Genomic DNA, 27,427 nt, shown 5'->3' on the forward strand with positions numbered 1-27,427 from the left:
TCGGCCTCGAACTCCAGTGGCACCTTCTGGCTGGCCTGAAGCATCTCGTGGCCTCTGCGCTGACGATCCTCTGCGCTGGTGGTTTTCTGCGATTGGATCAGCTCATAACTGCTGACCACAGCGCACAACCACAGCACGAGAGTAACCCTCTCGGCTATCAGCTCCACCCAAATTTTCCGGGGTGGACCTACTGACCTTCGCGCTGAACCATCTCGGTTGCGGTTCCTGGGACTCCTCCCGGCCGTCGGTCGTGAGCTCACGCTAGCTAACCGCAACGTGGCTCGTGACGGCATCGAGAGTAATCCTCTCAATCCGCGAACCTCCCCGGGCTCTGGCGGTACCTCCTGGCCGGCCGTGGACTTTTGGCTGCCTGGCCTCTGCCCTGGCTGGTCCATCTCCGCTGGCTCGGGAACCCTAGGTTGGCTCGTCTCGGCGCTGGCTGGTTCTCCATCAGCTGGCTGGCCCTCTTCGGTGGTCCTCTGGCTGGTGGCTGGCCCCTCGACCTGGCTGGTCCTTCTGCACTGGTCACTGATGAACTTGCTAACCGCAAGTATTGAGAGTACCCCTCTCACTAACTCATTTTCCGATTCTCCAGACGTATCTGGGCCCATAACCTGTTGAAAACGCAGGTTTCAGTGGTGGAATAGAGTTATCTTTATTCATGTTTCGTTCGTATAGTCACTATAATAGTACGCATTACATTAGCGATAGCTATTTGTCACTTTTCACTTCTCATATTCCCTAACCGGGAAAGTACTCATTTCTCAATGAGTACTTTGATGCTTCTACTCATTTCTGCCTGCCAACACTGCAGTGTAACTGCTAACCACAGTTTGAGTTATATTGGTCAACAGTGTGATGATGTAAACATTTGTACCGTGTACATCATCACCAGCTGTCATCAGCAATCATCAATGATCAATTGCTATTGTTCTCAATAGACGAATTGACCAAAACAAACAGAACCAAAACACACTGTTTTGGTTCGTCGACGTTGCAGCAGAATCATCTGCTGCCGGATTACTTCTCCCGAAAACCGTAAGTTCAACAGAATCTCCTATGGAAAGTATTGCGGATCCTTCGTGGTATGCATCTTTTTGAGCCTGACGTTATGTACAGTTCTCTGCGGCATGAAGTTCTTCTTGTTATAGAAATCCTGAAGTTAGATTTTGGTGGAGCAGAGCAGCTCTGAAGTTTCGGCAATATCTAAAAACATAACCCATCACGCGTACAAGTTTCCACCATTTAGTTAATCTGTTTGATTCAATTAACGGTTGTTTCATGGTGTGCACATTCGCAAAATGCTGGATCTCGTTCATAGTCGCTTCATAATTAAAAGGTTGAGTTGGCCAAAACTCCATTTCTTGCCAGATTAATTGAGGCCCCTTGAACGACCGATTAGAGGACGGTTTTATGCCACTTTGTGCCTTCGTTAGCAACGTTGTTTTTAGTTGGGACCCAGTTCCGTTCGGAGAGCTCTGTGTTTGCTAAGATTTCACCGACCATTGCTCCAACAAATTTGCTGTATTTACGATGATCTGACCGTAACCAACACAACACGTCTCTGGAGTCCGCCCAGAAGAACCTCCGGGTGATTCGTATTCTGTGACATTCGCAAATATCTTTAGAGAGTCTCGCTCCAATCACGGCTGCTTGAAGGGGGTATCGATCCGTATTTCAATGGAGCAAACTGAGTTTTCGACGTAATAATAGTAAACTCGATTTTTCTCTTTAATACGGAAATATGCGGCTGCGGCGTATCCGTTCTCGCTTGCACCGACGAAAACATGTAGTTGGATTTCGTTGCAGTCGTTAGATGATGTGATTCGGCGGTAGCAGCGGGGTATTGAAACAGTGTTCACGCTTTGTAGTACGCTGAGCCAAATTCGCTATTCTTGAACTGTTGCTCGCTAATTGGTTCATCCCAGCTGGTACCACTTCGTCATATTTCCTGGAGCAGAACTTTCAAATACATAAGGAAGTTTGACAGCAGTCCGAGTGGGTCATAGATTTGCATAAGTGTTCGTAGAACCTTTCGCTTTGTATGGATAAGCGTTCCATGCAATAGTTCCTGTTTACAACGCTGTGGCACTTTGAAGATCAAACTGTCGTTAGACGTATTCCACCACATTCCTAACACTTTTTAGGTGCCGAACTCGTTAGGCGTATTCAGGTCTTTCTGGTAGACAATACCCTCGCCAATGGACTTGATCACTTTCGCTGAATTCGATAGCCAACCACGAATCTCGAAACCAGCTTGCTAGTGTATAATTTTAGCTTCCGTGGCGTTTTCAACGGCTTCTTCTTCGGTTTCGACACTGAGCAACATATCGTCTACATACGTATCTCAAAGAATAGCCTTTACAGCTTCTGGATATTGCAATGAAGAGCGTTCGGCATTCAAGTTTTTCACGTATTGTTGTAGCGTTATAATTAAGTATTTGTGGTTGTTTAATTTTAAGCGTGTAGTGATTGGGTTCATTCGAGCCAAAACTTGAGTGTTTAGAATTAAGCGTGTTAAACGTCAGACACACACGTGGAGAAACGTAAACAAAAACGACGAACATATAAAAACAGCAAAAAAAGGATGCCGGGATTTCGTGAAAAAGGTTGTGCAACAAGAAACCACATCGAATTGGTACTTCTATAAGGTGAGACAAAACAAAAAGCACTTAAAAGGAACGGTTTAACAGGACCTTGTACAATTCACAGCCAGATCAAGAAATCTCTCGTTCCGGAAGAGGAAGTGCGCCGGTGCCAGTGTACACACTGTGATAACGAGTCCGAAGACAACTGCAGAGCGACATCTGCCAAGTATGAAAACAAATTTGGACAAATTCAACGGCCCCTGGTGGGTGAGTACTAAGTTTGTTGTGCAGTAGGAACGAATCGAAAAAGCCATAATTTCTCGCCGACAGGCCGTTGTTGCAGAGCCGAGTGTCGTTGTTCGGGAGCTCAACGCACTATGGGGCCAAGCCGCAAAAGAACCAGCCGGAAGCAGACAACGGAGGTGCTCCGGCAGTGGTGCGTGCCCGCGAAACAGTGCAACCAGGTAGGGTTGCCAGAAAATCCGTGATATTAAGCTGTGATACACCTGTGCCGTCCGAGCTGTGATATGATTGTTGTTATTGTTTGGATGTTATGGTAGGAAACGGGCCCGTGAGTAATACTGTTAAGCTAGCGTTGGTTTTTAATGTGTCGTAATAGTAAAAATGTAAAATTGCTACAAGATTTGGGTTTTGAGTGTTTGTGTTTTGGGTTATAGTTAGCCGTGCAGCACACACTGAAAATCAGTGGTGCTCAACTTGTTTCATTGTGTGCAACTTGGGGAGCCAAAAGTCATCACTTGCATCACGTACGTAGCCGGGGGTTCTTCTATGTGTCCACTATTCCACAGGAATCGTTAGCAGTGTTGATCCTCCTCATTCATGACAACTTGGTGGAACATCTCACGAATATCACCTGTTACTGCAACGCGGTATTCTCGAAAACGATGTAGCACGTAAGGTAATGAGACGACTTGGTCGGGTCCTTTGAGCAAAAAAGAGTTGAGTGACAAGTTGACAACTTTCGCTGCTGCATCCCAAACTATACGAAGCTTTCGTTAGCTAGGAACGCCCTCTAATCTAACTAATCCAGTCGGCGCGCGCACGCTCCGAAGTACAGTCGTGGAGGAAAACAATCGATCGGACAAACCCAGTATATAGTTGACTAAAAATCAACGTGATTTTGAAAAACCGACCGGATCAATGAATTCTTTACTTAAACGTATGATGAATCCCAGCATTTGCCTCCTGGAGTACCACAGAGTATTGACGTTCAAAAGTCATACGACTGTTCAATAAAATGCCAAGATCCTTCTTGTTTCTGCTTTACCGCATGGTCTTAAACCTTTTGGATCTTGCAAGGCTTGGTCTGAAGTTTATTTTTCAGGATCCGACGGAGACTTCCATCTGATATATTGAGATCCTCTACCAATTTAGTGGCACTACGACGAGGATTTCTCTTAAGGCGCTTCTTGACGATCTTCGCCATGGCAGGTGTACCACAGTAGGTCGGCGTCCCTCACCATACCGTTTTTTTGGCACTTCCGGTCTCCAGGTATCTTTTAACTGTACGGTATACAAAACTTCTGCACACACTTATATCCTTATATCGGACAGCTCACGAACTATGTCCTTCTGCCGTTTGCCAGCTAGGAACAAGACAATCACAGCACTACGTTTCTGTCCGAGATCCAATTTTCCGGATAACACCTGATTACAAAAGTAACACTTACATCCAATGATAGCTAAGACTTACTGTAAACAAAGCGACGAGGGGTCGTTCAATACTGTTTGATGTGCAATGAAATAATTACTGTTGAAGTAATGTAGCAGTTCAATAGCCGGACCCTGTTCAAGAGCGGATGTTTCCTGCGTCCAGATGCTTCCCAACGCTCGAAACATTGTTGACGATCCGGTTTTAAAATGATTTGAAAACCAATCAACTGAAGGGGTGAATCAAAAAAATTGATTATCAAGTGAAGGATGATGTTGAAAATCAAAAAAATATTTCTCAGCACATCAACGAATTATACCTGATGTTATTTATCAAGTTTATTTCATCGAAACAATTTAAATTTAATGATATACTACACCTAGCTATTACAACATTAATCTTACCGTAGGGAGCTATAAAAGATTAAATCAAAGCTAATGGGAAATTTGATTGAAGATGCGCAAATCTCAAATCAATTTCAAACCTCTTAAGAAACTGTTCATTCATATTTCGACAATCACGAGCTATTCAAATTTAAGCTGGAGCATTTTTCTCACTTTACTACACTGTGATAATATAAATTCACACAGCAGTGCGACGAAACTAGCAGCATATCCGTAACATAGTATGTACCAAAACGAGAACAAATCATCGAAGGCCAACTGGCGGATCACTATTGGTTCTAGTGTTTCGATCTCGACCATCACCTTTCTCCACTGATTGAGAATGCCGGCCTCGCTTAAACGATGTCGAATGAGGAACAATCGTTGACAGAAGAAGCTCCTTCGAAAGCAGGAATTGAAATTAAATTCCAAACTCAAACTTTCCGGCAGCACGTAGAACCTACGGTATCCATTTGGGTCAACGTTCTGCAGACTGTTCTCAAAATAATGCCCTAGATAAAAATCTAAGACCCAGGCACAGCTATTCATTTCGTACCACGGCTGTTTAACGTCGACCATTATTATGTCATTGGTAAAATTCGTGAATAGCCTTTTGATTAAGACTTCCGAGGTGGAATCATCATGACGCAAGCATATAGGAATATTCGAATCCCTGAAGTCTTGAATTGTTTTCAGCCGCGGTTCATAAACACTACTGAACATGAAACTAGTCAACTTTGCCAGGTAAGATTCGTTTAAGAGGAAAAATAGAAGTATGAGACTGAACAACGAAAACCGTTCAATTCTGTTCATTTTATGACCTTCAATCGCTGTCCCGAATAATGTTAGTAATAACAAATTTCTTGGCAATGAGCTACGAAATAATCTGTTCAATACTGCAACAAGAAGCACCAAACCCGTCAAGAATACCCACAAATCACTCGAAAAAGAGTCCAAAAGATGTTCAAATATCGGAATACGTCTTCTCTCCGGTACTATCAAACATGAGTACCAAAAATGATGATCGATATATCTTTCCAGACTTCTACTGCGGCGTCCGTAAACAGGAAAAATATCGAGATTATATTTCTCTGTTAACTCATCAGCCTTAATGGCATCTTGATGATTTATTTTCAGCCATCGAAGAGTTCCATTCACGTGGCGGGCAAATACATTCATGAATCTTGGGTAATATCCTTTAAGCTCTTCATTGTTGATGTACATGATCAGAAACCACTGGAACGCAGCCGTTTTGATAGAATATCCTTGAACATCTTTGAGGTGATCCCGTTGAAGCTCCCGAACAACCGGGTCCATGTCAGTACTCAATACTTCTGTTCCCAACAAAACGTCGAAGCTGTAATAGGTGTAGCTGTTGGAATCATTATCGTAAATTATCAACAACCAGTGAGCGATTCCGTAATATGTGACGGTAAAACGAGCCCACGCTAGTAGAAAAGTTGGAACATCTTTTCCATTATACAGAAAGAGGAAATATCCGTATCGATTCCAGGCCTCGGACAAGTAGAATCGATGTAGCAAATTATAGGTCTTATTCAAAGAATCAACATCCACGGTTAACAACAAGAAGTCACAAGGTTCCGGCGAGTTTTGAAAACTTTCAGATTCGACTATATTCATTGGATATCCGGCTGAAATGAATTCGACTAAAACTGGGTGTTCCGATTGTTGGTTGTGAGTCTCTGTAAAGATGATACAAACTTTCGGAGAGTTTGTCTGTTGAGTTGAGTTGAGAAGTGGGAACAAGGTGATAGAATAAGAGCTCTCCATTTCGATGACCAACAAAATCGTTAAAATTTTCACTAACGTCATTTTAGAAGCAAGTTGGCTCATAAACTAACTGTTATTGCGTGTACGCAATTGAAACCAAAACATTTCCCAGTGACCAACTTGTAATTTGAAACAATCCCCGAGTGACAAAATTAATGCATAAGAAGCAATTAAAACTACCGAGAACTGGAGTAACTTTGATCTTTTTTTTTTTTCAATTTATTCTCAAACATTTGAGAACAATTTTCAGAAATCTATTCCAGAAGCGTTAAACCATATTTTTTTTCACCGAAATTTCAACCTTTTGGGTTAGTTTATCCTAAAAAAAAACATAACCAACTGACGAATCCCGGTGTTTTCTAAAAAAAATGGGGTTGAGTATGGTGTAGCTTGAAAATGACATCATCCTTGAATCCGTCCATGTTTACGCCGCCTGACGGTACATAGCCAGGCGTCGATTGAGCCAAACGAAGTATCCCTTCAGGCTTCGACTAATCGATCTTCCCATGAGAGTGGCTTTAAGCGTTTGTGAGTCGAACCCTGCGTTCAATTCAATCCTCGATACTATCGGTGATAGTATCGAGCTAATGGAGAAAAAAATTGACGAACTTTTTACCTGGACGCATCATTGAAAGCAAAACCTTAGGAAGCTTGCTTCCACATTTCTAATTCAGCAAAAATAATTCCATTAGAGGCTCATAGATTGGCACAAATACTCAAAGACGGCTTGGTACTTGAGTCAAACGGAAAATCATGCTCGTTTTTCTGATAAGTTTCACAATCAAATTAAAAATATCAAGAAATTATTTCGTTGAAGATACAAGTCGAAATAAAGTGACATAATAAATTATTCGCCAGATTTTACTTACGGAACTGATTATAAGCTAATAAAAGGACAGCATTTTAAAGTTGGATTTCAGGAGGGCATCTGATAGCGAAATTCGGTGTTTTCCAGTTTAGCTCTTTACCCATGTGGATATTTTATGCGATTTTAAGTCATCTACAGCGTTTTAAGGTTCAGCGCAAGCCGCCATCTTCGATTTCAAGATGGCTTTAGATAGCGCAATTTGACTTCTACTCATTCATCCCTTTCAACTAATACCCATATTGTGTGCCAATATTTATGCGATTTCCAGTCATTTACAGTATTTTTAAGTTGAGTGGAAGCATCTTGGACTTCAAGATGGCGTCTGACATCGAAATTTGACTTCTACTCGTTTAGCCCTTTCACCTTATACCCCTTATTGTGAATATTTCATGATTTTCCGGTAGATAATTTACAGCTTTGAAAAGAAAAACGAAAGCCGGCATCTTGGATTAATGATGGCGTCAGATAGCGAAATTCGGCTCCTTCTAGTTTCATCCTTCTACCCAAAACCCATATTGTGGGAATTTCATGCGATTTTCAGTGATTAACAGCATTTTAATGTTCAGTGGATGCCGCCATCTTCGATTTCAAGATGGCGTCAGATGGCGAAATTCGACTTCTTCTAGTTAAGCCCTTTACCCATTACCCATATTGCGAGGGTTTCTTGCGATTTTTAGTCATTCACAGAATTTTAAACCTTAGAGGAAGTCCCCATCTTGGATTTCAAGAAATTCAACTTCTTCTAGATTAGTCCTTTAAACTTATACTCATGTTGTGGAAATTTTATGTGACTTTCAGTGATTAAAATCATTTTAATGTTCAGTAGAAGCCGCCATCTTGGATTACAAGATAGCGTCTTATAGCGAAATTCGACTTCTTCTAGTTTAGCCCTTAACCGAATACCCATATTGTGGGGGTTTCTAGCGATTTTAAGTCCTTTACAGCATTTTAAGGTTTAGTAAAAGCCGTCATTTTGGATTTCAAGATGGCGTCAGACGACGAAATTCGACTTCAACTCATGGTTTCATTCCACCGGACATTCACAACCAATCCCATATTTATTTCAGATAAAAAGTCTGTAACAGGTTTCTTATGGTCGTCGCCACTAATGAAAAAACGAGAACATAATTTAAAATTTTTCTAATGGCCACTTTTTAATTCACCCACCCAATCTCCCGACAATTCTGGTCATTTTTAGAGAGTGGTTTCTTTTGAGTTCAACTTACGGCTCTCGTCCGACTGGCACCTTACTGGGAACCATGCATGGTCCCACTGTCTGCCTCGTAGTTGCCTCCGAAACACTCGACGGCCAGGCCATGCTGCTGTTGGAGTTGTTGTTGTTCTGCTGCTGGCGTTGTTGTTGTTCTGCTGCTGGTGCAGAACTTCCCAAGCAGCCGGGGGTGTGGCTGGTGTTGTACCGATGGCGAAGCACCACATGGCAGTGCCGGATGTTGTTGTCGTTCTGCTGCTGGTGTTGTTGTTGTTCTGCTGATGGTGCAGCACGGAGCAGTCGGAGGTGTGGTTGGTATTGCCCCGATGCCGACGCATAACATTACCGTGCGGATGTTGTTGCTGGAGTTGTTGTTGTTTTTGCTGCTGGTGCAGCACGGATCAGTCGGAGGTGTGGCTTGCATCGCACCGATGGAGACGCACGACATTGCCGTGCCGGATGTTGTAGCTGGAACTGTTGATTGCCATGGACTCCGAAGTCGGCGATGATGGAGTGGCCATCTGTGCCACGATCGCCGCTTCTGTCCTCCGTGGGGATGCGGAGCAAACCTTTCTCCCGACCCGCAGGCCCAAAAGCCTCCGCACTCGACCGAGCACCACACTTTTCTTCTTAATTTCTTTCCCAAAAACTGACCTCCCGAAATATTGATGACAGTGCCAGTTTTTTTTTTCGTTTTTCGGGAACTATGGGCTGTCGGGTTTTTTCAAAAATAAGTTCGATACAGTGGGCCAAATCTGATCGAAAAAGTTGGTTTATTTTTGATTAGGGTTGGGTTTTTTAATTGTATTTTTGCTCAAATCACACCATAATAAAAGTTCTAAAAATCAACTGTAACAAGTCTGTCCTCATTAACTGTACTAATAGCTAACAACTCAGAAATGAGGAACTCATCCTACGCGTGTAATTGGTTGGCTTGCGAGAGAAACGTCAAATTTTAGCTATTTATATGGCTCTCATAAAACCGTTAAAAAATAATTAATCATTTATCTGACCATAATCAAGCTTTTAAGCATTGAATTGACTAACGACATGGCCATAATTGGTAGTTTGAGTTCGATTCTCACGACGGCGATGTGGTTTTAATTTTTATTTTCTTGTTTCTGGGATGAATTATCCAATAGGAAGGAAATCCCATAAAATGTTTTTCTTGTTTTGCTTGAATGTAGTGGTCATCATTTTGGATGGGAGCCGAGTCCTTATGCCAGTTACGGTTTTTCAAACATACCGTCTTCGGCACAGTGCACATTTCAGCGCATTATCGGCACAGAGATATGCTGAATAGGCATTGGATTTTTGCAACCTCTTCTATGGGTGCATGTTTATTGCAAAATAAAAATGCAAAAAATGACGCCATGTTGATGGATTCACTATGTTAAGTATTGGAAAATATTTTTTTCAGGCTTGCTTTCAATCATCTTCTTTGTGTTTGCGATGTCATTACACAGCAAAAATTATTTTCTGTAAAATTACGCAAATGTCCTGTAACAAAAAGGAGCAGGACATTTACCGTAACTTTACAGGTCGAAAACATAATTACGTGACATTTGATTTCTAGTGTACAACTTTTTTACAGGACATTTGCTGTAATAATAAATGAATCTTCGTTAACTTTCAAGGAAAACAATTTAAAATTACAGGTTTTGTTAATTCCAGGTGATTTATTTTAAAGGTTGCAGTTTTTAGTGACACGTAATAGGCCAAAATTTATTGGCCTATTGGTATGAAAACGGCCGTTTCCGCAAGCGGTATCGGTAAGTGGGGACTAAAACCCCGATCGCTCTCACGATCGATCCCGTGGAGTGTGTGCCTAGCGCCCTGGTCAGCGAACGGCCCTCCGCACGATCCCACGACGATTACTACACACACACTATAGCACACAACCTTGGTTGCTGGTTGGTGCGAACCACTTGCCACTAGATGGTTTTCTTGTCACTTGGTCTTTACTTGTGACCACACGGGATAGTGCCCAAAACTGAAGAGAAGCTCGATCGCCAACGTCGCAGCCCTTTTAAAGCTTCCAAACTCCTCGCGCCAGCTCCGACGACGTAGGTAGGGGAACATGCCCTATTATGCGCCACCTAAGCGAATCGCTGATTTTCTGTGTATTCCACGTACAAATTGTGTTAAAACTGGATGTAATCGTTGAAGAAACGTGTTTTCTACAAATTCCTATGATTTTTCATAACTCAAATTGCTATAGTTTCTTCAAAAACATGATTTTTCAAAATCATATTCAAAGCCACAGAACAAAACTGTGTTGCGAATACGCGCCGCTGTGTATTCAATACGCGCCTAGCAGCCGAACACACCCGAGAGCAGCCGAAGACCGAAAACACACCAATACCTACAGACACTTTTACTGAAAAGAAAATCATAATGGACTAATAGAAATTTAACAAAAAATGAAAAATAGATTTTTTGGGCTGAATTACCGCTCAAAATATGGTTTTAGACTTTTTGTTCATTTTCAATGAAAATTTACCTTTTTGAAAAATTAATGCTATTTTCAGCCTACTACGATTGGCGCGTTATAAAGAGCGCATGGGCCGTGATAGAACATACCCATGAAAAGCATACCTTAGCGAGTTCAGTATGATTTTTAGCATAAAATCATAATTTAGATTCTCCTCTATCGATGTGTCAGAAAATATTGTCTTATTCGTTTTTCTCTGCTTGGTGACACCTTATTAAAAGGGTTTTTAAATTTAGATCGAAACGAAGAAAAACCTAAATTGTGAAATTATCACGACACAGGGGCATTTTAAGGGAAAATTCATACTTGCCATGACCAATCAGAGCATTTAAAACAAATTGGTAATATTTTGCAGGCTTAAAATGTGTCAGATTCTTCAAAACAAGAGTGGCGCGTATTAGCCACATGGGGCGTTATATGAACTTTTCCCCTACCTTTCGACTTATCGGTGATTCTTCCATTTTCCCTTGATCTTTTGCATCAACTCTAGGGGTTTTCTTATCCAGTTTGAACTAGCTGGGGGGAATTGGATGTTACACGATTTCCCAAGTCCAAAATAGATCCTAAGTGAGTTAGTTCGCGCATCCTCCATTTTGGATCCCATTGTCACAGCACTTCCCGACTGGATATATACTAATGTGTTGAACAATAGCACACTTTATCATTAGCTAAGTTACTCGAGGCTAGATGAAAAGTTGCAGCAAAAATAAAAAACGACTACTTCGCTCGAAGTCCGAACACTAACTGTGTGAATGTTACTTCAAATTAGGCTCGACACTAGTTTTCGAGAGCAGTTTCTTAGTACAAAGTTTGAGGTTAAAATTCGATCGCACTTACATTTTAGTGCGAGAAAGTTACCTACGCTAAGCTACTCGTTTTTCTATTCCGGATCTATCCAGTCCGGATCAGGATCTCACTGAACATAAAATATTTATGAAATAAGGCTATAATGATTCGAATTGTTTCTAGTAAAAACAACATTTAGTGCTTACGTAAAACGTACAACGAAACGTACAACAATCATACAAGTATCGATTGCCTACCATTCGAGTGGTATCGGAATAGTGGGATCACTGTACGAAAAAATATTCGCTGGTTAGCAAAATCGATAGTAGTTTATTAAAATAAAAAAGACAACATACGGTTTGAGAGGAGAATGCATAACCAAATCATACTTAATCAAGTGATACCTTTTTACGGGATAATCGCGGAACACAGTTAAATCGCGGCGTACTAACTTTGCTGCCACTTTTTCTAACTAGACGCTTGCAATGCAGGGGAAACGTTTACACCATGTTTACAACAGAAAAAGGTGGTCAAACACGGTGCCGCTTGTTGACAAACTGACCAGTGCTGCTAGTGGTGCCGACAGGGAACATGTTAAAAATGTGCGAAATATACCTGCAACATCATCCTATGTAAAAAGATATTTAGATGTCAGAAAATAATATTCATGGCTCTTAAAGTATTTTTTTATTTTTCAATAGAATATTTCAACAAAACTCACTCGTGTTTAAAATCAATGGATTAAAAATTTAAACCGAATCCGCTAATGCTTATCATAAACAATACAGTATGTATAAGAGAGTAGATTAATGTTTCATTCCAGGACAAACTTTGGAGTGCAACAAGCGAAAAAATAGCTTTACGAGGAGAGTATTGAACACATATGAAGATTATTAATACACTGATCACGTTCATCGTAATTTTTCTCGTTTCCCATTAAACTTGTTGGTTTGGTCAGTATATTTTTCTGATTGTTTTTTATAAATCTCGCTAATGTAGATAATTATAATAGATAATGACATCCAAAACCCTTTCTGCCAAACATACTAACAAATTTGACCAAACATAAGACACGATTTTCTCGCAAATTAACGCACCGAAGCTTATCGCATAACCGTAGCCAAGTATGTACCAAAATGAGATCAAATCATCGTAGGTCAACTGGAGAATCACTATTGGTTCAATCGTTGCTATCTCGCCAAACCTCTTTCGCCACTGGTTGAGAATGCCTGCCTCGTGCAAGCGCTGTCGGATAAGGAACAGTCGTTGACAGAAGAAACTTCTCCGAGAGCAGGAATTGAAATTCCACTCCAGGGCCAAACTTTCCGGCAGCACATAGAACCTGCGATACCCGTCGGGGTCAACATTCCATAGACTGTTTTCGAAGTAAAATCCCAAATCGAAATTCAAGGGCCAGGCACAGTTGGTCCTTTCGTACCACAGCTGCTCTACGTCAACCATAACTTTTTCGTTGCTGAAATTCTGGTACAACTGATCAATTGGTGTTCTCGCGCCATAATCATAGTCATGCAGACAAATGGGTATGTTGGAATCCATGAAGTCTTGTATTGTTTTCAACCGTGGTTCATAGGCGCTGCTGAACATGAAACTTGTCAACTTCGCCAGATAGGACTCCGTGAAGAGAAAAGATAGAAGTATGAGACTAAATAAAAAGAACCGTTCAATTCTGCTCATTTTGTGATCTTGAATCGTTGCACCAAACAATGTTATTACTAACAAACTTCTCGGTAAGAGATTATAGAATAATCTGTTGAACATTGCTACTAGAAGCAACAAAATCATCAATAATATCCAAAGTTCTTTTGAAAAAGGATGCAGAAGATGTTTGAATATCGGAATACGTCTTCTCTCCGGTATCATCAAACATGGATACGAAAAGTGATGATCAATATATCTATCGAGACTTCTGCTTCGAAGCCCAAAAACTGGAAAAACATCAAGATTATATTTCTCAGTAAGAGCATTTCCACGCATCATGTCTAGCCTGTCGATTATCATCCAGTCAATCGTCCCATTCACGTGGCGGGCAAAAACTTCCATGAATTTGGGATAAAATCCTTCGACACTTCCATTTATATTAAGTTGTATGGTCAGCATCCACTCGAACGCAACGGTTTTGATCACATGGCCTTGAATATCTTGAAGGTGATCCCGTTGAAGCTCCCGAACAGCCACATCGATGTCGGTACTCATAATTTCTTTTCGCAGTAAAACATCGAAACTATAATAGGCGTAGTTATTCGAGTCATGATCGAAAAGTATCAACACCCAACGAGCGATTCCGTAATTGGCAACGACTAACCGAGCCCACGAAAGCAGATACGATGGAACGTTTTTCCCATCATAGAGAAAGATAAAACATCCGTATCGATTCCAGACCTTGGACATATGGAATCGATGCAGCATGGTTTCGACATTCTTCAGAGACTTAACTTCCACAGGTATCAATGTGTAGCTGCAAGATTTTGGCTACTTTCTTAAACCTTCAGTTGTTACAACCTCCATCGGATATCCAGCCGAAATAAACTCATGTAAAACTGGGTGATCCGATTGCTCGCTATGAGTTCCCCTCAAAATGATACAAAATTTCATAGGTCTTTGTAGAAGGCCTGAGTTTTGAGGTGGAAAGAGCTTAGAGCAACTAGAGCTTCCTATCGCGATTAGCAATATAATCATAACGTTTTTCGACACCGTCATTGTTGCAGGAACTTTACAAAAACACTAACTCGGGTGGTATGCAGCCGAGAGCAATCAGAACATTCCCTGGCAACAAACTTGCAATCTGCGAAACCAATCCTAGCAATTAATGGACATTAAAAACGAACCAAGGGAAATACACCTTTCACTGGTAATGACATCTTGAAGTGTCTCAAAATGTTTGAAATAAAATATCTAATGTTGAAAAACCAATCAATTCTCACCGCATTCAATATTGGAACCTCCGAATGCTGATGATTGCCGGTTGTTGTTGAGATAACGTCGTTCCTAAAGTGAGAATCGGGATTTAATTCTCATTTCAAATGTAGATTGTGAAAATTAGTGTGGTACCATAATGCACGCCGCGACAAGTTAATGTAATCATGGTAGGGAAGATCTGAAACAGTAGAATAACTCTTCAGATCCAGAGGACTCATACAACCCGTAAAACTGTTTCAGCTAAGAATGAAGAGGATGCAATTGAGAGAATCCTTCTTGGCGGATAGGATTGATGATGATATAATGAATAAAACATGGAACAATCTCACCAAAGTCCCTCGTTTGAGTATGACGTATACACGATTGTTCCTTCTCTGCGGTCCGTTTTTCACACATTTTGCAATCGAAGCTACTCAATTCTTTCTAATAGTTGAAAGCTATCACTTAGCTCAAACGACCACAGGATAAGGTCACTTATTTATAATTTACTTGCACAAGGACAACATCAACTTTTAATCCAAAATGTTCGGAACCGTAAATTTGACCACTTCCTCCGACACGACTAAGCAAGGTTCTTTCAACTCCATTAGACCAATTCGAAACTTCACTAAAAAGCTCTTTTCCTTAAGTTTAAAGAACTTATTCCGGTGGCCATCCCTGCTTTGACCGTCCTTCCACACGTTGATACAACTTTAGATCAATTTATAAAGATTCATTCAATTGAAACACAAAAATTATCGAAATTAATTGCAAGGCAAAAAACGCGTACGATGTCAATCAGCCGTCGCCTACTTCGTTCACGGAAAACATTTTGGTCCGAATGCTGACTTAACTACAGGGAGGGATGAATCGTCCTAAAAAAATGAAAAAAAAGTCCAAATACAGGGTTCTTGTCGAAGTTGAATTGCTCAGAAAAACGGTTGAATGTTTTCATAACACCGATGATAGCGCTATTAGGTCCGTAGTTGTTCAATCGAATGAAAACATACAATCGAAGATTCTAGTTTCTGAGTCAACGAGGCGTCGCACACTTAGAGGAATGGCATCATGTAGCGCGGGACAGTCGATTCGCGATGTCAAGAAATCGGCAGAGGAAGTACTCAGCGGAAAAAGGCTGCCGTCTTCTTCAAAAACTTATGACTGCACATTTACGCAGTAAGCGAATAGGTTGAACTGATTTTTTGGAAATCAATGACGTCCTGGCCGTTGATGTTGTAAAATAGTTTTAGATCGTCAGCATAGCAAAGCTTTGAACCGTCGAGGAGTGAGAGCACATCGTTAAAATAGATTAAGAAGATTATCGGCCTTATATGACTTCCCTGAGGGACACCAGAAGAAGCAGAATCTCTCATGCGTACTGTCTTTCAATTTACGTCCAGATAGGTAATTCCGGAACCAGCCAAGGAGAGATCCACAGAATTCTAAGCGTTCGAACTTTCCGTTGGCAATACCGTGGTTGACCTTGCCGAATGCTGCAGACAAATCGGTGTGAATATAAAGTCAGTTTGAGACTTAGCAGCTAAACTTTCATACACAGAGGAAGTAAACGTCAGAACAGTGTGTTTTGGTTCTGTTCTTTTGCGCCAATTCGCAATTGATGATTGCAGAGTACAATGGAATGGTGATGATGATGACAGTACAAATGTTTACATCATCACACGGTCAAGCAAAACTACTTAAACTAGGTGGTAACACAACAGTTGTTGGGTACTTACATTGGTCGGAGTAGTCTTCGTTTCCTTAACAGGTTAGACGGGTCAACGGAGAGTAACACCGATACGGGGTTAACGAACTTCCTCTGCACTGTTGAGCTGAACCTCTTTGTGGAAACAGAGATGTTAAAATCGCGAGTCTACATACTCGCACTTTGCCCTTCTTTGCAGAACGATTTTATTTCGTTAAACTCAATCTGCAATGATGCTATCTAAATTTCAACTCGGAAAGCATCAGGAAGTAAGCTTCGGGTAAACTCGGCAGGAGTAAACAGCAATCGGGGGAGAAACATCAGCGAAGCAAACGAACAGTTCAGCGAATTAAAGAAAAAATCGTTTTCCTTCGGCAGCCGAACACATCAATCGGACAACGCATGGGGGCGTGGCTAAAAGTGATAGATACAAGGGAACGGGAAACGAGCGAGAGAAGGGTGCGAGGAATGTTAACTCGGTCCGTCGGGCAACGATCGCTCGTGAGCATTCGTGTACGGTAAGCTTCGTTCTGTTGTTTCATTGGTGTGATTTTATTCCTACGAGGAGGGGAAAACATCAACTCGGAACTGTTCTCTTTGTTTTGTGTGCAATCACGTCATGATTGGAACGAAGATAAAATCAATCTGCACACAACAAGTTAAACTCGGAAAAAATCAGCCGAATGATTCTTTCCGAGGCGAGTTTAAACACCGCTGTGTGGAAATTCCCTTGTTGGCCGAGGATCCCTTTGGTAGGTTTTCTAGCCGGACACTAACCACACTGCTCCGAGAATTTGAGGGGGTCACAAAACGGATTCGGATCTATCTTATTTACGCACTCCCGCACCGCACTCGATACGCGGAAAATCGCTCCAAAAGCAGTCAAGAAAGCAGGGTATCACACTCGACTTATTCGATTCGCGCACGATCGTTTTTCTCTCTCCTCTTTCGTTCTGTTTACATTTGTTGAACCATGTTATTCAATACATGATAGTGTAACAATGGGTTTGTGGCTTTCGGTAGCCCAAAATAAAATATTCATAATTCAGTTTGGTTGAGTTTATATTGGGGCAACAGTTTGAATAAAATCCCACACTTCCCCGTCCATGTGCGTGTACTTACATCAGGATTTCACAACAACGACATGCTAACAGGGTGGCTCCTTTCCGTCCCGCTTTGCGTGCTCCTCCTTGATATCTGGTGTCGTGCTTCCAAACGGCTTGGATGGCGCCACTTGTATGATAGTGCCACCTGCATGACAGTGTCACTCTCCTCCCTGATTTTGCTAACGTCACTGACATGGATTTTCGCGGGACACTGCCTTCGCGCACCGCTGGAGCTGCCAAAGATGAAGTCCAGCCCTTGGAACTGCTGTTGCCGTCCCGGCCTCGAGGGAAATCGATGAGCACCTTCACGTTGCCTTGCAGCCGACCCATTCATCTCCGGATGAATCATCGGGCGGGAACTTGATGGCTAGTTGGCCAAAGCCGATCTGTCCCACACAGGATGAAGAATGAAAACTTTTGATGCCACACTACTGCTGATCCGGACCCTTTCTAGCAGTTCCCCTCCTATTGTCGATCTGATTGTTCAAGTTTAACTTAGGATCGATTCCGCTCCGGCCGAAGAAGGAACTTGTCACCGAAACACCAACAAAACAGTGAGGGGGTGCTGGTGGAATTATCCGCAATGTCACCGTGGTTGATGGCACGGAAAAAGCGCTCCGCAAGTGGCAAATGAGGAGAATCAAGGGTGTGAATAAAATGCCGTCTGTGTGGGAAAGCGCACGTTAGCCCTCCAAAGCTGTTCGGGTCAATATGACCCGAAGCGCACATTTCAAACATCTTTATCATCATTCCAATATACTAAAGAACTGCGAATTTTGACAGACCAAGTATGTTCTATGAAAATAATGATCAGATTAACGACAAAAATCTAAAATTTGAGTTTTGTAAATCGGTTCATTGGGAAATGAAATACAACTAAGCAAAGCCAAAACTGGATGTCGTTTTTTTAAAGTGAGATTTTTTTCTACCGGAAGATCTGAGATAGCGGTCAAAACTTTCATTGGACACCAACATATCTATACATTGCCGGATAGATGGATTCTTGACGATATCAAACATCAATTAAACACTTACATACAGAAAAGCTGTGAGAAGTTATAAGTATTTTAAAAATAAAAATGATTTTTCGGACTTTTTACTTTCTGAACCAGTTTCTGATAACCTGGTAATACATATCGACTTTGTTTTCAAATGATGAGTAATAAGAATAAATTACCTTCACAACGAATATAATATGACCAAAATCCGTTAACATTTACAGCCAGGAGAACGGAATCAATCCACAACTCAAATTTCCCCGAAACGGATATTTAGCGAACGGCTTTGGAAGGTTAGATTCATTTCACTGGGCTACGGGGGTTTCGCTGCTTACCTATGCGGCCCACGATTATTTTTGCCCGTTTGTTGCTTTGAAGTCCCTCTTGACGACTCCAATTTCGGTTCCTCCTCCGCTTAACAGCTTAGCAAGCAACGTGACCTAGTATGCGTCCGGATGAATCTGCAAACAATGCATTTCCGTAAGAGTTTCGGCTGATTACCGACTAAAGGACGTACCTTTGCTAGCTGATGGTGCGAAAGCCACTCGGTTGCGCTTTCCTCCAGGTATTCCGGGTTTTCCCGGCGACAAAGTTTCTCCACCCCTTGCTCGTGCGGCGACTTTTGTTTGACTCACCCGGAAACAGTGATGACAATTCCTGGGCCTTTTCTACACGCTGAGCGTGGTACTTTGTTTATTCACACGCCGTGTATATTAGATGTAAAGTTGGGTAAATTTTCAGCGCACGCCAATTCTCTACATGGGGATGGGTAATTTAATACTTTGTTGCCAGTATCGCTTATATCATATCAATGAAAATATTGTTGTAAAACTCGAACGTAACAATAGGTATGCTATTTTACATACTATGTGCCTTTCTTCACTCCGCGGGTTAGGGATGGGACGTTTTCTCATAATTCATTCCTCTTCTGATCAACACTGTTGAATCGAAGCAATCGAAATATTGCTTTTAATTCAACCACAGTTAATGAAAAGGTCAGATACCGGTATTTCGATAGCAACGTACTATCTTCTTCAGTGAGCGTTTTAGTTTGAAATAATAAAAAGAAATCTCATTTTACTCATTGAGAAGTTCTCAGTACTAAGTACTTTCCCGTTTAGGAAATATGAGATGAGGAAAGTGACCAATAGCTATCTCTAAGGTAATGAGTACTATTATAGTGACTTGACGAACGAAACTGAATAAAGATTAACTTTATTCCACCACAGAAACCTGCGTTGAATTACTTATTTCAACAAGTACTTTGAAATGGAATTTCATTACATTTACATAACATATGTACATAGTTCAATCACTGACCATACTGACTGGACACTCGATTTCGTTTTCTGGATAATTTTTCCAGAAAAAAAAACAAAAAAAATCATTTTTCCAACAGTACGCAATGTCGATTCCAGAGTGCGCATCGATCAATTTGAAGAAATGCTATCCCAGTTAGGAAATGCCACCCAACTTTAAAAATAAAATACGCAATTTCTACGATAAAATCGGGCTAAACAGGACCATTTTTCCTACAGGGCATTTTTTGTCAAATTTTTCAGATTCGCCACCTGCCGTCGGTATTGCGAACCTGCAAAAGCTGACAACAAAAAATTAGACAGAAAATGGTTGAATTTTTGTTCTAAGAGTCAAGTCAGTGTGGTCAGTGGTTCAATTATAAAGGTTTCGAGATTTTACAACATGGTATTTTGACGGGGCTGACGCTTACAGCGTTACTTTGGAAGCCTTCCTGGTGGCCTACGTCCACTTGGTGTCGGGTGACACTCGAACCTTCCAGATGGTGCTTGGGAAGGGTCAGCAGGAGCTAGGCCCTGAACGGCAATTCAAGTCCGAATGGGTCCACCCGGTGACGGCAAGAAACGATCGGATGTGTCGGGTGGGAAAAGAGCCTTCGTTACTTCTCGTCCGGAGTATGGTCCCGCGAGTCCTACTTATCGTCTTGGACTGGTTGGCGATTTTAAATTCTTCTCCAGAAGTCCCCGTAGCTTTCGGGCTTGGTCTTGTGGATCGGATCTTTGGCGTGATCAAGACCGTGACTGACTTGGTTCACGTTCAAACTTTAATGATCTTTTCGGTTTCACTTCCCCTAAGTCCAGTGTTGCCGGTTAACCCTTTTTGTAGAGTAGTTGTCTACTGTCAACTATCAAAGAAGCCCATGCAACAAAGATGGAAAAGAGGTGTTGGAGATGAATTGAGCATTTTTTTACAACACTAAAAAACCATTAATGTTAGCAAAACCCATTGATGTAATTGGAAAGTTATTGGAAAGTTATTCATGGGAAACAAGCGTGACGTGACGACAGTTGTAAAAATGATTTTTAGTGAACTTTTGGAATTTTGAAAAACTGTTTACCCGTTCCGTCGTCACGTCAAGCTTCTATTGTGCAGCAATACGACATGAAAAATAGGTATTAAGCTAGATAACAAACCATAGATAACAAACTATAGATAACAAACCCGGATTTGACAGATCGATTGCTGATTTTCGAGCAATACGGATCAATTGCTGGAAAATTTCCGGTCGTTTTCCGGAGAACCAACTAGGTCCCAGAGAAACGGTTTTTGGACAAAAAAAATTCCAGATATTACTAGATCTCATCGATTCAAGTTTACAAAACCCTTATATTCCAACATTTCGACGCGATGGTCATTGTGAATATTATTACAATCAATATATAGAAATAAGGTCATTATCGCATTTTTTTCATCCTCTGTATTTCATGAAAACAATAAAAATAAAACAAAACTTAGTAACTGTTTACACAAAAGAAATTCCAATATCCTCCATAGGGACCGATCGAATATGAAAGAAAACTTTGCTAAACACACGCTAGATTGATACCAAGCATTTTGAATAAAACTGGATATTAGCTGAAATTGTAATGAAAAGTTTTTTAGATTTTATCAGAAGCTTTTCTGTTACATTGTGAAAAAATAATTTCACAAAGCAGTGCACCGAAACTTGCTACATAGCCATAAACCAGCAGGTCCCAAAATGAGATCAAATCGTCGAAGGAAAGCTCTCGTATTTTAATCTGTTCGATCGTTGCCATCTCGGAAATCACCTTTCTCCACTGATCGAGAATGCCTGCCTCGCTCAGGCGCTGCCGAATTTGGAACAATCGCTGACAGAAGAAACTCCGCCGAAAGCAGGAATTGAAAAGCCATTCCAGAGCCAAACTTTCCGGCAATACGTAGAATCTGCGATGTCCATCGGAGTCAACGTTCTTTGGATTGTTCTCGAAATAAAATCCTAAATCGAAATTTAAAACCCAAGCACAGTGTGTCAGTTCAAACCAAAACTGTTTAACGTTGACCATAATTATTTCGTTAGTGAAGTTTTGGATCAATTCTTTGACAGCGACTTCCGCGCCGTAATCTTGATAATGCACACAGATGGGTATATTGGAATCCTTGAAGTCTTGTATTGTTTTTAATCGCGGTTCATAGGCACTGCTAAACATGAAACTTGTCAACTTTGCTAGATAGGATTCGGCTAACAAAAATGATAACAGTATGAGACTGAACGACAAAAATCGTTCGATTCTGTTCATTTTGTGGTCTTGAAACGCCGTACCAAACAGTGTCATCAACAACAAATTTCGCGGAAATAAGCTTCGAAACAATCGGTTGAATGCGGCAACAAGAATCAACAGCACGATCAAAAATATCCACAAATCCTTCGAAAAAGAATCCAGAAGATGTTTGAATATCGGAACACGAAGTTTCTCCGGCACCATCAAACATGGGTACGAAAAATAATGATCTATATATCTTTCGAGAGTACCGCCGTGATACCCATAGACTGGAAAAACATCAAGATTGAGTTCTTCAGTTAGAGCGTTCGCTTTGGCAACGTCTCGATTGTTGATTTTCGTCCAATGAACTGTTCCATTCACGTGGCGGGCAAATACTTCCATGAATTTGGGAAAGAATCCTACAAAATTTCCATCCTCGGTGATGTGAATGTCCAGGAACCAGTTGAAGGCAACTGTTTTTATCACATAACCCCGAACATCGCTAAAGTGGTCCCGCTTAAGTTCTTGAACAATCATATCGATGTCGGTACTCATAATTTCTCTTCCCGATATGACGTCGTAGCTGTAAAAAACGTAGCTCTTCGAGTCATCGTCAAAAAATATCTGTACCCAATGAGCGATTCCGTAGTGAGCAACAATATCTCGGACCCACGAAAGCAGAAACGATGGAACGCCTTTGCCACTATAAAGAAATAGGAAATACCCGTACCGATTCCAGACCTGAGATATATAGGATCGCTGCAGCATAGTTTCAGCCTTCTTCGTATGGCTAACATCCACAGTTAGTAGAAAGTAATCACAAGGTTCCGGTGATATCCTGAAACTTTCAGATGCTACAACGTTCATCGGATATCCGGCTGAAATGAATTCTCGTAAGACTGGGTGATTCGAAGGCTGGTTACGAGTTTCTGCTAAGAAGATACAAAATTTTACTGGTCCCACCCCAAGCTCAACGTTAAGAAGCGACAACAAGTTGGAGCAGCTAGAGCTTTTAATCGCACTGAACACTAGAACCAAAACAAATTTGACAACCATCATTGTTGCAGGACACGTACAAAATAACAGAACCCAAGTTGATGGCACCCAGTAACCAAATAGAACGTTCACCAGCAAGAACCTTGCCGGATGGGGCAACAAATTCCAGTAATTAACAGTAATAAAACTCTATAGGAGGGTCATCAATTTTCCAGCTTGTACTTGTCCCTTAAAGTGTTGAGAGTTGTAAATCTGTCAGGTTGTAGATACTGATAGGATTTAAGCGGGTGGAGACGTTGCCGCAGACTAAACCACCACAATGTATATCCTTTTGCAAATTTTGTATGTACCTTAATAAGCACGGATTAGTACAAACCCCTGGGAAAAGAAACTCCGCCGGAAGCAGCAATTTAAATTCAACACCAAACTGAAGCTTTGAGGTAGCTTATAGAACCTATTCATCGGGGTTAACGTTCCGCCTTCGACTAGCTCAGGACTTCAGCCAATCTCAGGTTCGGCCCGTCGCAACGAGGGAAACACTCACTCACCTGTTCAGTATTCGCTTCCTCCCACCTCAGTTACAACCCGTATTTCAGGCTTTTTCGGTACTTCGGTACACGAGTCTGGATCTGGCTCTCTAGTTTCGTCGGGATTTTCAACGAACCGGGCATTTTCGGGGCTTTTCTCGACCTTTGATTATGGAAGAAATGCAGGCAGACGCTTTTGACTTGCGTTGACCTCGGCACAGTATGACCCATAAAAAAATACGAAAATTTTTAGGACTCTGGTCTGGGTTACTTTTGACTATTTTTTAGGAAAATTTTTTGTGGATGTATTAACTCTAACCTTCATCTGTCAATTGACGTAAACAATGTAGTAGTAGAGTAACCCGATAGGAAATACACCCTACTATTCACCATATTTAGTCGGCTCGCGAAGGGTGCGTCGGCCGATTTTCGATCATACTAATCGGCCTATTGTTGCAACGTCGCTTATGGGAATTTTTGCTGGGCATCAGCCGATTAATAAGCCGATTTCGTAGGCCTATCAAATAGGATGATGAGTAGCATGATTGTGTAGGAACCGACTTAATCGCCTGATTAGTAGGGCGATAAAGTTGATGAGATTTTCGACGTTCAGCTATTTAATAGGGGTATCAAACGAGCTATTTAGTATTAACCACCCGACTCAATCCGACTAAATAGCAGAATTGGTTGGCCTCGGAAATCGATTGTTTTTCCTACCACCCTACCCAATCGTACTAAATAGCCGGATTGATTGACAGCAAAAATAGATTTTTCTTTGTACCACCCAACTCAATCCGACTAAATAGCAGAATTGATTGACCACAAAAATCGATTGTTTTTCTACCACCCTGTAGGATACAGATGAGCAAGCTTAAATAATTAAATTAGAAAATTGTATTCATTGCCTATTTTTATTACTATTTATTATTGCCTATACTTTCCTAAGCGTGCATAAGTCCATGAGTGAAAGCAAACGATTAACGGGAAAGAACTGGAGTCGAATATGAAAGTATGAGTGAAAGAGTAGAATTAACGGAAAAAGCAAACGAGCAACGACCAGCGTAGATTAGAGTCAGTCTATTGACGAATTCTCGAGACTATAGACGCTATCGGTTGTGTTAAAGATTTTTGGTATCACCGAATCCGACACACCCTACCAAATCGTACTAAATAGCCGGATTGATTGACCGTTAAAATTGATTTTTCTCCCTACCACCCTACGCAATCCGACTAAATAGCTGAATTGATTGACCGCCAACATCGATTTTTTTCCTACCACCCTACCCAATCGTACTAAATAGCCGGATTGATTGACTTCAAAAATTGATTTTTCTTCCTATTACCCAACTCAATCCGACTAAATAGCCGGATTGATTGACCGCAAAAGTACCATCCGACAAAATAGGGCGATTTATGTAAATGGTTCATTTTCGTATCTCGGAGCAAGTCCAGTAGAGGTATTTTTATTTTTCTTTAGTAAAAATGTCTCCAGGTGGTTGGTGAAGTAAATTTCTGACAGGTAGCCTGATGGTGGGGGCACGAACCTGCAAACTGGCTCATTCGGCAATGAGACTGCCGGAATATTTGAACCTAGCATCCTACAGTAGCCGGTCGGGAAACGACCTGTCCTGTGGAGTGTGGAGAATCTTGTCATCCAAGCACAGCAGCAGCTCGCACCTGAAGGTAGAAATCCGTTCCAGCTCCTCCACCCAACCGGTACAAACAGATTTCGAGAGCTGAATGTTTTTCTATTGGAATAAGAGGAAAACAATCAAACTAATTTCCAAAATAAATATTTTATTCCATCAACTCACCTCCGGCACCTCATCCAGAAACTGACCTACGGCGAGGGCGTCGTCAGCGATGCCTCCATCGGAATTATGAACACCTTCGATTACGGCTTCAGGCATGCCCGGCAAACGTCCGGGAACTTGGTCAGGTTGACGTCGTCATGACGGAACCGATAGAAACCCGCTCGCCACTCGAACAAACTGCTGATGAGCACTGACGAAGTCTTCCGTGCTATCGTGGGCCAAGCTTTCCCTTCGATGAACTCCATCACACAACACATGTCAAAAACTAATTCAGTTATGACCATTCCATACTAAATAGGCTTAAAATTTGCCAACTAAATAGAGTCCTACGAAAACCTACTAAATTGACCGATCCCCCCCGATTACGTCGATCAACTTATTGTGCTACCAAATCATGCGTAATTGTGTGAGCCTACTCATCAGCCAATTTAGTATGGCACCTATTTCATATTCAAGCGTAGCCCGATTAATCGGCATACTAAATTGATTTAGTCATTGATTTAGTAGGGTGATTCGTAGCCAGACTAAATCGGCACCCAACTAAATATGTGAACGGCGAAATATTTCAACTGTCAAATTTCCTATCGGGAAATACGCTATAGGCGATGGAAGCGAAAAGTTATTCTGCCTCTCCTTAAGAAAACCCCGTGAGATCTATCAAAAGTGGGGTGAAATTTTAGCTGCATCCTACTTGCACTATTGGAACCATCACCCAAATTCGGCACCTCATTGCCTATAACGATAAAATGTACACCAAAGATAGAGTGTTCAATGTGCTTCTCACCCAAAATTCTCCCAAGAAAATTTCGGTGACTGTAGCATGCCATCTAGCGACTGCTAAAGGGTGATACGGTCAAAATTTGGTCAATATCAACATGACGTATTTCTTTCAATTTTGCATTTAAAAAACCTGAACACCCCTCATTTTGAAGGTGTGTGTGTGTGTGTAGAATCTCCGTTGTCCCCTCTAGGAAAATTGTCATGACATTTTCGGTGTCGTAATAATTTCGTGTTCGCCCATCATTCATAGCTTAAAATATATCAAAAACAGAAACAAAATCTTTGAAGGTTTATTCCAATCTTTTTTATTTCATCAAGAACAAGTATGCGAAAATTGAAACACCACACAGCAAAAACCTGTTATACGTATATGCGTAAAGTAGTGACATTGGATTTTTTTTTGTTTATGTTAAGTACAAAACAGAAACACTGATATTTAAAAAAAAAGATAAATTTGCTTCATTGTAGTTATTTCAGAAAAAATCGAGCATAGAACATCTCGCATGACAGTGAGATAGCACTAGCTACATAGCCATAACCCAGAATGTACCAGAATGAGATCAAATCATCGAAAGACAGCTCACGAATTTCCATTTGTTCGATCGGAGATATTTCGGCGATCACCTTTCTCCACTGATTGAGAATTCCTGCCTCGTCCAATCGTCGTCGAATTAGGAACAATTTTCGACAAAAAAAACTCTTTCTGGAACAGGAAATACAACTCCACGAGGAACTCAAACTTTGCGGTAGCACATAGAAAAGACGAAGTCCATTTGGGTCCAGGTTGAACTGTCTTTTCTCAAAATAATGGGCCAACTCAAAGTCCAAAACCCAGGCACAGCTCGTCATCTTAAACCACAACTGATTCGCGTTGACCATAACTTTTTCGTTTGTGTAATTCGGAAACAGTACTTGAATGGAGGCTTCCGCAGCGTTATTTAGATGATAAAGACAGATTGGAATCTTAGAATCCCTAAAATCCTGAAGAGTTTTCAAATGTGGCTCGTAAGCACTGCTGAACATGAAACTGGTCAACTTCGCCAGGTATGATTCGGTCAAGAGAAATGTCACCAGAACGAGACTGAAAGTTGAAAATCGTTCGATTCTTTTCATTGCATGACCGTTGACAGATGTACCGAACATGATGATTAGTATCAAATTTCTTGGAAAGAAGTTTTCTAACAATTTGTTGAACACTGCAACAAGCAGTAACGAAATTATCAAAAAGATCCACAGGTTATCAGAAAATGAATC

This window comes from Uranotaenia lowii, chromosome 1 (genome assembly GCF_029784155.1).
Source record: "Uranotaenia lowii strain MFRU-FL chromosome 1, ASM2978415v1, whole genome shotgun sequence".
Classification (NCBI taxonomy): Eukaryota; Metazoa; Arthropoda; class Insecta; order Diptera; family Culicidae; genus Uranotaenia; species Uranotaenia lowii.